This window comes from Sceloporus undulatus, chromosome 1 (assembly GCF_019175285.1).
Source record: "Sceloporus undulatus isolate JIND9_A2432 ecotype Alabama chromosome 1, SceUnd_v1.1, whole genome shotgun sequence".
In the NCBI taxonomy this organism is placed as follows: domain Eukaryota; kingdom Metazoa; phylum Chordata; class Lepidosauria; order Squamata; family Phrynosomatidae; genus Sceloporus; species Sceloporus undulatus.
This window is the reverse complement of record NC_056522.1, coordinates 215,672,854-215,688,840: the sequence shown is the minus strand read 5'-3', so window position 1 is coordinate 215,688,840 and position 15,987 is coordinate 215,672,854.

Below are 15,987 nucleotides of genomic sequence, written 5' to 3'. Positions count from 1 at the left end.
AGTATAATAAGACATGGGATAGAGTCTCTAGGTCTACTTTTGTACAAACACAGGTATGTTTATCATATGGTTTTTCTGCGGGTTTTTTAAATTGCCCTCCAGTACTGCTGATGGAAGCACATTAAGATGTGCCGTAGAGAAGGCATGTCTAAGCTTAGGAACAGAGAGATATTTAGGACAAACAAAAGCTGTCTTATTAGCCAGTATTGGTATTGTTCTGACTTGGCTCCAGTGCATTTGGAGCTCTGCATCCCATATACATTGCCTCAGAACTGATTTGGTCCTCTGGAACCCCATTTGAATTAAAACCTCCTGTGAAAATCCAATTATTTATTTATTTATTTCATTTATATCCTGCCTTTCTCCCCAGAGGGACCCAAGGTGGCTCACAGATAAAACCTGCAACAAAATCAAAACAATTAAAACATCTATATTCAATATAAAATCACATAAAATATATAAAATCTACATGAGTTAAAAACAAACTAAAAACCCACCTGCTCCATAAAACCACCCTGCTATGCATTATATACAGAAAGTCTGTTTGTTTTTACTAGCCGGCGAAAGGCCAGCAGGGAGGGGGCCAGCCTGGTTTTTCAAGGAAGGGAGTTCCACAGGGGGGGGGAGCAGCCACTGAGAAGGCTCTCTTTCATGTCCTCACCAGGTGATGTGATCTTGATGGGACCAAGAGAAAGCCTTCTCCTGCATATCTCTCACAGGTTTATATGGGAAGATACGGCCTCTCAAATAGTCTGGATCCTAGCCATGTAAGGCTTTATGGGTTATGACCAGCACTTTGAATTGTGCCTGGAAATGAACAGGTAGCCAGTGGAGCTGTTTTAATAAAGGAGTTACAGTATATGCTCCCTGTAACTAAACCTGTTCAGCATTCTGGCTGCAGCGTTTTGAACCCACTGAGGTTTCTGGACAGTTTTCAAAGGCAGCTCCATTTAGAGTATGTTGCACGAGTTCAAAGAGGATATAATCAAGGCATGTGTCACCATAGCCAGATCTGATGTCTCAAGGAATGGGTGCAGCTGGTGCACAAGTTTAAGCTGTGCAAATGCACTCCTGGTCACTGCTGATATCAGGGCATCCAGGGTCAGAGTGGAGTCCAGGAGCACACCCAAGCCTAAGATTTCAGGGGAGTGTAACCCCATCCAGCACAGGCTGAATCCCTATTCCCTGATCTGCCTAAGGATAATGTTCTGTTTAGCATCTGTTTCCAAGAGGGAAAATACAAAACCACTAAGGTCAGTGGAGCCAGCCCACATAGTAAAAATGTAAGTTTCAGCCAATAGTTACTCATTAGGAGCCAGTCTTGAGCATCAATAGAGATTAGGTCCACTTCCAATGGGACGGTTGTGTTAGAGACTCAGCATGGGATGCCAAAAATACTTCACTGGTTTGAAGGACCTACTGTAAACACAAATCTGAGCACCATATAATATAACAGAGATAACTTTGGTTAAAAAGACTTGTATTGCAACAGGGATAAATTGTTTTCCTTTTGTATAAAAGAATCTACATAATGGTAATTGACTCCTTTGTGCATTTGCTATTGCAACTTCTGCCTGCCTTATCTATGAGCCTGAAGAATGAAACAGTAATCCTAAATTATTGAAGCTGGTAACCTGTTTGATAGGTACACCATTTATTTGCCATTTGTGTCTAATTTTTTTTAGAAGATCATAACCTTCAATTTAGTATAGTTAATAGTTATAGTATCCTTGAGACAGTATGCAGCAAGTTCCCTTAATAGTCTCCTTAGACCTACCGTATCTCGGTGTAGGATAGCAATGCAGCAGCATCCACATAAAGAAGAATTGATATTGGATGGTGTGCCAACTCAGGAGATATAAAAGCTTAAGTTATATCACAAAGATATAAAGAGATATAAAAGCTTAATTTACATCAAAAATTAGAGTAAAGCTGAAAAAGAACAAAAAAAACCAGACATCATACCAAAATATGATCTGAACAACAGCCCAACAGAATTTAAAGACAATATAAGAAATAGATTTGTCTTATTAAGCATAACCGACAGGGAATGAGAAGAACTAAGGTCAGAAGCTAAAGACATAGAGTCTGAACAAATTACCATTTAAAGCCACCCTCCAGGTGGCTTTGGAGCATGGCATTTTGATGCCACATATCACGCAGCCACATGGAAGTTCAGCAGCTGCTCAGATGTGGGCAACTTCATAATGCTCTGCCGGTGTTGAATCTACACACTACACACAGCTGGAGCATCATGAAGCTGCCATGGGGCCATAGCGGGGCTGGCAAAGCTGGCCTTTCCCTGGCTGAAAAAGGAGCAGATCTTATCCACTCCTTTTTTGGCCAGGTTCAAGGCGGATTGGGGATATGGCGTGTGTTTGCTGTGGCCCCATTAAAATAAAGTGATACATTAAAATAGAATTAAATTATTAGAGTATTAAATTAGATTGCTTATTAGATTATTAGAAAAATAAAATAAAATTAAAGATTTAAAACTGTTTAAAACACTTGAAAAAGTAAGTTTTAGGAGCGTGATGTCACCTCCCCACATTCTACGTGACACCAATTCCTTCCTCTGAAATATAACCTACAGCACCTGATTCATTGGTGTCTTCCCATCTAGAGTTGCCATAATTTTGCAATCTAGCAAAACAAAATGTAGGACAAAATGTAGGACCAACATATTTCCACACAAATGTAGGACATTCGAAAATGGGGAACACCCCATCAGGTCAAATAAATAACATAAATAAACTCCATTAAGCCTCCCACTTCAAGCCTGCCAGCCCTAGCCTCCCCTGCTGCTCATCCACTATGCTGAAAACAAGGGAGGTGGAGGTGGCAACAGAAGGCCCAGGGCCCCCCAACACCCCACCACCCCAAGCACCCTTACTTTACCTTCTGGGCCTCTGCCACGGCCCCTGAGTACGCCGACTCTCCGGACCTCCCCAGGGCTGGAGGAGATGCGGCCAGGGGCCCTGACCATGCGCAACTTCCAAGCTCCCCGGGGCTGGAGGAGCCTGCGGCCAGGTCCCCGACCTTGTACCACCCCCAAGGTCTGGCCGGGCTGGAGGAGGCCACGCTAGGCCCTGACTGCGGCACCACCTCCAAGGCCTCCCTGCGGCTGGTAGGAGGCAGAAGCTCCGCAGTGGAGTGCTGCCTCTCTCTAGTCCCGGGGGACCTATCCGGCCACGTTGGTCAGGTCAGCCGCAGCAGGTAGTGTGTGCTTGTGGCCTGGCCTAGCATGGCCGGCTAGGTGGCACCGCCTTCTCCAGCCCGAGGAGGGTGGAGGACTATCCTGGAGGAGGCTGAGGAGAAGCAGACAACTGAAAGAGGCTTTCTGCCTTATTCCCGACAGTTTTACAAAATGTGGCCTGGAGCAAGGCCGAAATCCGGGATTGGATGGTCAAAAATGCCCATCTGGGACAGGACCTTTTTTTGGACCCTCCCATCCAGGATTGTTCCCGGGCCAAAACTGGGATATGGCAACCCTGCTCCCATCCAAGTACTAAGCCGGACTGAACCTTGCTTAGATTTCAAGATTCGATGGGGACCCGATGCCTTTAGAGTATTGCCCATTAATGTGTTTGAGGGGCTGTTAATAAACCATTCAAGTTAATAGGCATGATCTAGAGACAGTGAGTGTATTATTGGTCTACAACAGAGCTATTCCAGCTCTTCCTTCCCATTGACGACACTGAGTCCTTCTTTAAAGTCATTCCTGAGAGGAAATGACTTTCTGAAATGGCCTGGTTATGGAGGGGGGAGGGTAGGAGAATTTCGGCCAGGGAGAAACTCAGGAGAGATAGGAGAGATACTGCCTTTACATAAATGGACGTTTCTTGCTACTTCTGCAAGGATAATTCTCTATATCCCATATTCAATTGCTGGTCCAGTAGATTCCCAAATCAACTCATATAAACCCCATGATTCATGAGTCCAATATTGTTGGAAATAGCCTCTGGATTATTCCAGCTCATTTTTGTTCTTGTTCAGTTCTAAAAATATTAGCAACCTTTTCTTTCTATGGATGACTCTAAATAGGGTTTCGTGCTAGACTCATTGTACTTTAGTCTCAAAGTCAGAAGAATTGGGTTGTTATGCCCACGATGTACGGGCAACCTGTTTATCCGAGCCGTGTGATGTACCCTCTCTCCGTGGATCGTTCACAGCAGGCTGAGGAAAGACATTGAGACAACAATTTGGTTTTAAACACCATGCATGAACATTTATTGAATCACACAAGGTAACAACAACATTGATATCAAGGCTCTTTCACTCACACACTCATACAATACTCACACACCACTTTCCCTTCCGCCGAACATTGATCAGTTGTTCCGAAGGCTGGGGATGACACGTTGCACAGTTGGTGCCAACAAATGAAAGTCCGGTCTTTATACTTTTTCTTCTCTCTGGCTTTTGGCTGCTGAAGTCTTGCAATATTACAGCCCATTATAACTTCCTCTTTTGGAGGCGGGCAGACAGGTTGTTCAGATCAGTCCGTGTTCAAAGCAACTCGTTCTGTTCAAGTTCTCCATTGTCCTGGTCAGTTTCCTCTCATGGCGACTCAGGATGGTAAGGTTCTTCCCGGTCCATAGTTTGTCAACCTGACGGCACCCACGCTTCAGCTTCAAGTTTTCAGACTTTCCTCGCCTCGGTTTCCAAATACTTCATCCAACATCATGCTTTGCGCGGGAACCATCTTGTTTGTTCCTTTTAGGTATGTTAAAGCACAATTCCTTGGTTCTTCGGTTCTTCAGCTCTGGTTTAAGTCCGAGCTCACTCATTCGTCTTACTACCACCCCCTCTTGATAATCAATTAATTCAAAATTGATGTGTCACCAAAGTATTGCTATAAAGGTTACCTAAAGCTGGTTAGAAAATTGGTTTTCAATGTAATAATGAGGTATGTGTGATAATACTATAAGGTATATGTGAGAAAAGGAGGAAAAGAAGAAAGAAAAAAGAAAACAATAACACACATATCATGGTTCAGATCCTCAAATTCATGCTTATTTCTTTAGGTATCACGAAAACGAATAAGTTGACACATACGAATTAGAAGGAAAACAACAGGTATCACACAAACTCCATAACCACCACCATGGCTTTACCCTAGGATTTCCTTTTACCCATACAGCAGATGGCCACACACATTAGCCATCCGCAAAGGACCAATCCCTTCTATTCCTTTATCTCTTCTCAATCATTTACAAAAAAACCCCTTTTGCACTAAAAATAATCTAAGGCTAATCTCTGCTGCATTATCATTTGACTTAATGTCTTCGATTTCAGATTGTACATCATACTATTTTCTCAGTAGATTATTGAATTTTCCAGTCCATAGGCAAGTCACCAGTTTGCTCTTCCAATTTATTGTGCTATCATTCCCAGATATGCTCCCAAAGGAGGATTCCTGTGAAAGCTCCTTTGACACGCCCTCCCAATTGATGTACCATCTGACAATCGATGATCTATGTTCACCAGTATCAGAGCAATCTGGTCCTAAAACCCCACCACAGGCATCCCGCTTTTGCCTAACTTGGAGATCCTGAGATTTATTATACAGAACTGGAAAAATCAAGTATCCCACCCTACACATTGATGTTTTCTTGGATGAAAATTGTTAGTCCATTTGTCGAAGAAGAACCATATGTTTGGGCTCGAGGTTGCCAACCAGAAACATATGCTTCCTGTCCCAACCCAAACATAACACTCCCATTTACCCGACACATTGGGTATTTTGTATACCTCTCTATTCATTTCAGTTTGACTAAGTCTTCTGGCATATAACTTTGATTATACGTTTTACAAATACGAATTTATTCAAGGTTCTGGATCCTGAAGGGGCTAAGTCCGATTTGCCCCTTGGAGGTCTTTCCATCTCTTGCTTCCTGTGATTTATCTAGAAAGAAAAATATACAACCAAAACAAACTGTTATTTTTAACTCAATATACTTTTATCTGGTTTGTGACCCATTTCGGTTTTCCATCTTTTCAATTAATAATTGGTAAACCATATATGATCCATTATGATATATGGCCCCTTCCACTTGGGTTTTCAGAGCATGCTCTTTTGGTCCCAAATGGAGGTACAACATTTGAGTTCAAATGGTATCATTTCTTTAACTATTTTTTTTCATTTCTCATATGATCCAAACTACAAGTTTCATTTGTTTCTACTATATTTGAGTTCATACAAATTGTACGTTATGATTGCAAATAGGTTTCTAATTTTTTTTCATTCTTTTCAGTCTGTTTTAATGCCATCAATTTTATCTGCCACATTCTTTTTTTTATAATCCAAAATTTTATAACCTGACTAAAAATCTGTATGAACCCAACATTTCATCTTTTATTTTTCAAAAATATTTTCTTAGTTCCATATCAAAGCTACACATCCTGTTATCAACAGCTCAGGTTCAGCACAGCAGCAGCAACAGCAAGTATAACAGGAGCTGAAAATCAGGAATAGCTGAAGCAAAAAGCAAGCAGAAGCACGCAAGGACCACATTTTGGGACATAGAACTGAATGATTAAATTGACCTGTACTTATAAGAAGCTCTAATAAAACTATCAAATAGGTTACATAGTATCCATGACATTATGTTCAATTGTATTCCTGCACACAAACCAATGAATAAGAAGAAAATTTACATGCCAAAACCCTAAAGCTACCTGCCACATAAGAAAGAGGAAAGGCTAGAAAGGAGAGAATAAAAAACCCAATGAATTGTTTATTCCCTTTCTGCTACATTTATTAAATGACTTTATTTCCCTTCACTTCAGTCATGCTTTCACTGGTCAGATGCTAAGAATTCATTTGTTGTGATGTATTTGTTTTAACCTTAATATGACCTTTAAGCTTTTCCAGCCTCTTTTCTTATACTTTTGGCTATCTACACTGTGCAGCCAAAGTAATTTAAAAGCATTGGCTCCTGCAGTATTTAACTTTATGGTACAGCCCTAAAGTCCGATATCATGAACAGTGTTTCCCTTAAAGTGCCACCTCCACAGTGGGCCTTGTTATGCTGCGATGGAATATGTGCCTAGACTTTGCACGGATATGTGCAAATATATATGTCCTTGCTATCGCTGGGATTTGGTTCCAGGCCTGTCCCTCTGCCCATGGAAACCAATATCCATGCATACTCAAGTCTCTTTACAGGTTGAGTCTCCCATTCCAAATGCTTCAACCAGAAGTGTTTTGAATTTTTGTTTTGATTTTTTTGTTTGTTTTTGGAATATTTGCATATAAGTCTAAACATGGAATTCATTTATGTTCTTCTCTTATTCCAACAATGTTAGGTCATAAGGTTGGTAGTTTGAGACCCAAGTGCGCATGATGGGGTGAGCGCCTGTCCATAGTCTGCCAACTAGCTCTTTGAAAAGCATTTAATAGTGCAAGTAGATAAAATAGATACTACTTTGGTGGGAAGGTAACAGTGTTCTGGTGCAGTATAGCTTGCCACATGCCCCTGAAATTCCATCATCAGACAACGCTGGCGCTTTGGCTTAGTAACGGAGATGAGCTCCACCCCCTACAGTTGGTTATTCTCTTACCTTTTTATACCCCTTTACACATACCCTGAAGGCCATTTATACAATATTTTAAATAATTGTGTGCATGAGACCAGTTTGTGCACACAGAAAGACGAGGTGTCACTATCTCAGATCCCCGTGAAAAAAGTTTTGGTTTCTGGATTAATTTTGGATTTGGAATTCTGGATAAAGGAGACTCAACCTGTGTATACCAAGCCCTTGGACTTTTGCAGCTTTGACACTTGTGGCTTTGATTATTTGCATAGTTTACTGCTGTGTGCACACACTGTACCTGCTCCTCCCTCCCCGACTTTTCCCTTGATGGGGAAGGGCAGCTGGGAGGGTGCGTGCCACCCCTCTCACCTTTCCATCCTTAGCTGACTTCCCTCACTGGCTAAGGACAGGGGGAGGAAGAGGACCACCCTCTCCTGCTTTCCCCAGCTTATCTTTGTAGTTTTTCCACTTTCGCAGAGGTCTTGCGCCCCTAACCCCTGTGAAAGGGCGGCCGACTGTCAGTAACATTGTTGTGTTGTCTTACATTAAATGGGCAAAATCAAGTTTGCTTCTGGGTGGGGAGGTTTTTTTTTCAAATATGTATATTTTCAGGCAATGAGTGTCTGAATCTGGGATCTTGAATCTGTGGATATAAAGGCAGACTGTAATCATGAGGCTGATGTTCATATATCAAAGGCTGGACTGTACTATCAGGTAGGTGAGGTAGTTGGCTCAGTCAGATGAGCTGGTGATGTGGGCGGAAGAGGAGGAAGAAGAAACAGGAGAGCAGCTTTACAGAGTTCATAGATAGTCCTTGTCCTGCATGCACTAGAGTATTTGAAAGAGCTTGGAAACGTTGCTTTTTGGACTACAATCCCAGAATTCTTGCCCCGCATGGATTCTGAGAGTTGCTATCCCAAAAATAAATTGCCCAACCCTGGTGTTATTTTTCTAACCAGTATCTTCTCTTCTGGTCCTGTATTGCACACTTCTTCTCGGGATCATCCGAAAATGGTGTGTTTGTGGAGTGTCATATGTGTTGCGTGTGCACTTGGGGGGGGGGCTACAATTGCCCAAGAAGACTGTAGCAAGGAATCTCTGACATGGTCCTTCAGCCCCACATAGAGCTCCACATACAACCTTTTAGTTTCTTTCAGCTTTTGTACTTGTGTTGGCCACGCCATTATATGCCCTCCAAGCTGTTGGCATTTCAGCGTCAGTGTCAAGAAGTGTGAAGTGCACCCTTTCACTAATATTAAACATGTGGTTTTAGCTTTGTGCTTGTCCACCAAAGTCCAGCAAGGCTTTCTGGAGTTCTGTAATTTTTTGGTTAGGTTTAGCATGTTGCAACATTTACATGCAAATACACAGTGCCACTTTTCATGGGGATTTTTTTTCCTCATGCTCCTCTGGACCACCTCACTGCCCTCTGTTCATTCATTAATCCACTTATCTAACCCAACGATGCTGTTAGGAAAAAAAAAAGACTCTCACAAACTGCAGTGGTACCCAGATAACAGAACACCTGATGACTTTATTTCTGTAAAAGTTTCTATGAAGAAACAGGACTTTCCTGCTAACCTCGCTTTCCTGGATCTTCTCTCTGCAAAGAGTTTTCCTTTTGATTCACTTCCTGTTAAGAGGATTTGTTTTGTGCTTTGACATCAAAATAATTCTCCCTGCTTAGTCACCCACTATTTTTAATGTCCTAAGCATGACTGCAAATTACTATTTTTTCTTTCCTTACTGCCGCTGTGCATCTCAGCTATCCCAAATGGACCACCAAAGCCCCTAATGTACAGACCCCTTTTACTAACTGTTCGTTCTAGTTCCCAAGTACCAGTTTTGAGCTAGGTACCAGTTCAAAAAGTAACTTTATAATTAATTTTATTTTGTGTATATATATGCTTCTTAAAATAAGTTCTTTCTTTAGTTACTTTTTGTAGAAGAAAACGGGTGCTGCAATTGGCTGGCCTGAGGTACAAAAAAAATTCCTCCTGATCGCCTCATGGTATCTTCCGAACAGACAGAGAATGAAGCAGCAGCAGCCGCAGGGTTACCCTGTGATATTCACCTCCACATTCATGACACCACACCCTTTTTTTTCCTATAAAAAGAAATTTCTGATCACATGGGAATAAAGAGACCAGGACCCAAAAACTGAGTTGAATCAAGGTCGGCTTGCTGACCTTTTTGAACTATTTAAGTTTAAATTCTGTGATAAGTAATAGTGGGGAGACAATCTGGTGAGGGATCAAACTGGAAGCTCAGGGTTCTCCAGTGAGCTCCCTCCTCAGCTTCCCTTGGAGCCCCCAAGGAGGACCCCAAATACCTGAGTTGTTCACTACTGATCCCAACTGGAAGCCAAACCCAGAAACTCCCTATCTCTAATCACAGACCACAATGAGGGGCACAGCCCCTGGGGCAGCCCTAAGGCATAGTTTCCTTCCTCCCCCCAAGGGTCTCATGATCATCCCTTCACTAAATGGGTGCTACAGGTGTTCATCATATCTTACTTTTCTCTTCATATATCTGCCAATTTGACCATCTATTCACTGATACTTCTCAAGCCAATTGGCCAATTCTCTAAGTTACAGAGAATAGGCAACAAAACTATGGAAAGGAAGACAATCCTATTGGGCCCAGAAGCAACAAGCACTGCTTAGACTTGACAAAGGAGTTTATACCACTGGAGAAATTTATCTTAATTTCGAATGAAAAGAAAGTGGGGCCAGACACACTTCACGTGAATTCGCTTGATTCGAATTGCATTCGAACTGACTTCCCATTGCCCGAAAATAGCTCGCCATTGCCTGAATTGCGTGTGATCACTTCTCACACACAATAACGTAAAATCCCATGATGAGTTTGGACTGACTTCCCATGCCCCGACAATTGTGTGTGGTTAGTCTATCATGCAATAACGTTAACCCCATGATTGCGTTTGGATTGCCATTGATTTACCATCCAATTCCCTGTCTGATAAGGTCCAAAGTGTTGAAGGGTGAGTCAGTCACCAGTCTGAAAGAGGCAATGGAAGGGGAAGGCAGAGCATATAACACTCTTTTGCTGTGCCTCTTTATGCTTAACATCATGGTGCTTGCACTGTGACTTTTACTGGGTATTCCTCCTGGGGCCAGCCAAAATCAGTTCCTCCCTGCAGTGCTACACACCCAGTTTGGAACTGGCTTTGTTAAAGGGGCAATGTTATCCCTTGTTCAGTTACAAATGTACCTTATATGTATGAGGGAAGGAATTAATACAAGACATAGGATTTTTTTTGGGAGCAGGGCAGGAAATTCATCAGCCTGCAGTTGACAGTACATCATAAAGTTAGTTTGACCAAAAGGGAAACAAATCTCATTAGTAGAACAAACAACATCTTGCCAAGAAAAACTCATGATAGGGTCCCCTTACGAATCGCCACTAAGTCAGAAATGACTAAAGGCCACACACAACAATCACACAACAACAAACAACAGTAGAAATTGTAGGAGGATTTGGTAAAAATTTCCAAAAATTGACTGGTTGTATTCGCTGGATCTCATTTGTTAAGATTATGTTGTAGACTCAGAATGTAAAGTTTCTAAGAAATGGACAAAGAATATGCCATAACTGAAAGGGTGCCTTCCCCGCAGATAACGGTGGCATCCCTAATCTCAATCTAAAATCTGAATGCGCTCCAAAATCTGAAACTTTTGGAGTGCTGACATAATGCTTACAAGTTCAGTGGTTCAATGTATATCAACTTCTTTTCTGGAAGGTTACTCTAAAATTTGTATAAAATTATCTTCGGATTATGTGTATGTTAAACACAAATAGTGTTGTGTTTAGACCTGGGGCTATTGTTAGTTATCCTACACCTGTGTGTGAATGGTGGGTTTCATATTTACATATCTAGAGTCAGGCAAGTTTTATGAGGTCACAATTACTTTTGGGAACACTTAGGGAGTTTCACATGGGAAAGTATGCTGCCCTGAAGACATGTGGAAGATAGTACTAAATAAAGATTAAATGGGTTTGATTATCACTTCTCGTCTCCCAGGCTTTCTATATAGCTTCTCACAATAGGGATGCAGTGAATCTATCACAAAACCAGTTAGACTAAGGAGCTCGAACACCTGAGTGGCTAAACACCATCCATTTTAGCCCTGGATTGTTGCCGTGGGCAACTACCGCCACAAGCAATGTACCGCCTCCCTCTCTCGGAGCAAAAAGAAGTGCTTTGCTAATCAGCTTCCTGGATGGGACGCCATAGGGTGCCTCACGCACCATTATGGCACCCTTTCTGGCCAGGCCGTTTGGGTACTGTGCCGCCCATGTGTCATATGGCACGCCCCGTGTGGATGGGACACTGCCATAATGGTGCACGTCCGCAGAACTAAGGCTTTGAGTGTGTGAATGCTCCGCCCTAGTTCACTCCTCGTACGTAATCAGGCCGGAAACAAAGTGCCGGACTGTACCTGCCCCTATATTTCCTCTCATACCAGTCTATTTTCCTCATTTCCCTCCTTCATAACCAGGCCATCCAAGTGTCGTTTCAATCCAATCAATGTTTGTCACACCAAAAGCGTAAAACAACCATTAGTCATTCCAGAACTTATTGTTCATTCCATGGGAAGGACCATCAGGTCTTTATTACACTGCGGATAGCACAAAGCACCCCCAAGGCTGAAAATCAGATATAAGTATCAGCCTACACATGCCAAATTGTGCTGCTACAGATTGAGGCTCCGTTACACGGTCTGGAGCTCATTTCTTTATAGCTCTGACCGTGCGAGCCACTCTTTGTCTTCTGGGAACTCTGTCTTCAGGATTGGTTACTACACCCTTTCAGATCCGGATTTCTTAGCTATCCCACCTTGTCACCCACCTTTCTTTCTGTTGCCATGTATGCTTCTTGAAGGTTGCATTGGTTTTGTGTGATTTCAGTGCACCTGCACCAGGCAAAATAAACTCGCGGTTATGGAAGGTGAAAGTCGGACAAGTCCGATGGACCGTAGTACAAGGATACAGAGGTGGAAAGAGCCCCCGCAGTACAAGTACGACGCTGGCCGGGCCTCCGGTTGCAGCCCGAAAGGCCCGAAATACTAAGGAGAGCTGGCAGGTGGGGAGGAAATCCAACTCCTTCTCAACCTTTTGGGTAACACCCATATCCAAGGGTTATTTCATTTGTATAAGCCAATATCTCCAAAAATCTTAAAAAAATCAAAAACACTTCTGTCCAAAGCCCTTGGAAGGGATAGTCACCATGTTGAGCACTTGAATTTAGCTTCTCCAGGAGCAGATCTCTCGAAGTGGACAGGTTTGTTGGATGGGGGTTGGCGTGGCGGCTGTACGTGGTACCTCGGTTACGCCATTAATTCGTTCCTGCGGGGCTAATTCGTTAACCCGAAAACACCTTCTGTAACCTGAACTTGCCATAGGCGCTAATGGAAAAAATAGCTCTTCTGCTGCCCTCCTGGTTGGCGGCCTTTCCATTTAAAACAGCCGCCGGGGTTTTTTCGTACCCCGAAAAAACCTTCCGTTAAGCCGAAACCATAAATCCCTATGGGATTTTTTCGTTTATTTCCCGACAAACATTCGTTAAGCTGGGTTAATTCGTTATCCCGCGGTTCTGTACCCACTGTATTTCACATACATCTTCCCTGCCCACCCTTCACTGCCTTTTTAAAAGTAACACCCAGTGCCTTGAACTAACCTCAGTAAATTCGAAAGTTGTGCAGCTGAGCAAAGCTGGCTGCTGTCTGTTTGGGTCTGAATCCTATTCAGAGTTACCTGATCTTCCTGTTTTCAAGGGCCTCTTCACCCAGAGTGGCACATGACAGTGGTTACATATATGAGGGACATGAATGATTCCCAACCAGTTCTCTGTTACAGAAAAGGGGAAGAACGGCATTCCATTGTTTTTCCAGGTGTGAATGACTTAAAATCACTTCCTGGCCAGAGCTTTCAACCTTGGCCACCCAACACTGGCCCAAGACCAGATCTAGGAGTCCTGCCAAAATGTTCGTTTTCCCTTTTTTCTGTTTTTCTCTTTAACGTGCGCGTAGCTAATGTGGAGCAAAACAAAATCCTGTAGTTGTGTGTTGTGAGTTTTGTTTCTATTATATCTGTGTAAGGGACACACCACCACAACCCACCCCCCACTTCCCCATCCATTTTGTTTCAGTGCAACGCAGGTGTCGGTTACAGCCATGTGAGCATGCTTGTTTCGTCCTTTCAGCTCTTTACAAATCACCCCCTGCTACCATTTTCCCCTTTTTTTGACCAGGCCAAATAACAGGTGGGTTTGTATCCCTGGGCCTACTATTCTTGTGGGCTGATGGCTCAATATCACAATCCTTTCAATCAGGAATCTTGTTTGGACACCTTTATCCCGAGCCCTGCCCAGTTTTACTTTTATTGAAAGAGCCTGTTGTGGTCATTTTGGTTTTGCATGCTGGACTCTACACCTTGAGGAACGAAAAAACGCCCTGGAATGCTACTCTAGCCATTTGGATTCGCTCTCCTGAGTCATGCTGGGAAGTTACGCCCAAGTTTCCCCTACTCTTTACCTACTTGAAAGCAAGCCCCCATTGGCTCTCGTGCTTGTGACAATCAGAACCGGAGGGACAGGAATCTCTTCTGATATATCCTGCTATTTTATTTTTTATTATTTTATAGTGTTATACTTCACCCTTCAGATACAAATCTCTCAGCTCAGCTTCTTACTATCTTGTTACTTTGATTCCCCTTCCCTCATGACCTACAATTACCATAATCCCCTGCACACAAGGCAACGAGAATTTTTGTATTGATTCTTCAGAACACACCTCTCTTCTGACAAAGTTGTCGACTTAATTTCCTAGGTGGCTGGTTGAAATTGGTGGTTAGCTACTGCTTATATAAACTTATCTTATTTCCTTCTTCTTTACTTCTGTCATACCATAGAAAATTTCACATAAGCCAAGTACATATTGATAACTGCTTACTTTTATGTTCTGGTTTTCCGTGCAACTGATTTTTTTGCCAGTTCTGGTATGGTCCATTTAACAGGCGAATGCAAGAAGTCTCTGAAAGCACATGCTTTCCACAATATCTCCTCGATTCAGCACCATGTTACATTGGTTCCAACGTCGTACCATAAAAACTTTTTTACACTGGTTTTGTGAGAATTAAAATGTCCCTGGGAATCTATCTATAGGAACACACACATGAGGAGCGAGAGGACTAAGCTCGTTGGCTATGAATAATCCGAACAATCTGCAAGTCTTCCCGTTTTGGTTAATGGGATGTTCTCCCAAGCTTTGTCACCATGGCCAATACTCTCTACATATCCAAACATTGCTGCGCTTTGCAAATCCACCCACTCTGCTGACGGATTGGCCCGGTTTTGTCGACCTGCCTTCCAGCTCCCTGCTGCCTTTCAAGCTAACCCTTTCCGTTTCAAACATTCCAGGCATTTCAGAAATCTGTGTGACAAAGTTGCAGTGTAGAAGAGCATGTATGCTTTTTTCCACGCTCACATTTTTTATCTTTTCAGGAACGAACCTCGTTTTTAAACATGCACATTAAACACAGCGACTTCCTCCTCCCTTTGCTAGTTTTTGTTTTCTGTTTTTTCTAGGGCGTGAGTTAGACGTCTTTAGCTGATATCCACTTGAGGGCCATTATTGCACCCCAATTGCGCACAAGCTGCCCTGGTTGACCTCTAACACTTGCCACTCTTAGCCATTTTAATCCCCAACCTCAACTTGATCTTGAAACTCACAGTTTCTCCACATGCAGTCACACTTGGTTACAAAAGGGATTCGTTTCTACCCATGTTCATGTAATAGTTCTTTCTTATTTTCCTTGTCAATTCTTACCACCCACCTGCACTCTATAACTCTGCCTTTACTTGTCCTTTCCCTCTGTATCCCATGAGGATCTCTCCATTCCCATGCGTTTTTTTGTGTGTGTGTGTTGTCTGTCTGTTAGGAGAATTGCATGCCCCAGTATAGGGTTATTGGCATTTAACGCTACCTCATTCTTTGGGCCAGTTGCGACAGAAAGAGCAGGATGTCGGTGGATGGGCGAGAGAGACTCCAGGGCAGGTGGCGGTGGTTCGTATCAGTGGAATACGGCATTCTCTCCCTTCACTTGTCTCCCCCACTGATCTTACTTGTCTCCTGCTACTTTGAAGCTCTACTAGCTTTCTGTTTCCAAACAAGACTTGTCGGTGGTTTTGGACTTGGAAACTTCTCTAGATTTCTGCCTTATTTCTCTTACTGTGCATGTTCGTAGATGTGTGTGCCATATCCGGGAGAGTACAGCGCAAACTGCCACATTCTGTCTGCAAATGCCAGCCACACAAACACTTTGAAAACCTCCCAGTTCGCTGCATGTAGAACATCCTTATGAGCCACTCTCCGCCTTGACCCACCAAGGAACTACAGTTGGCTCTACCCTACAGTGGCAGCCCTC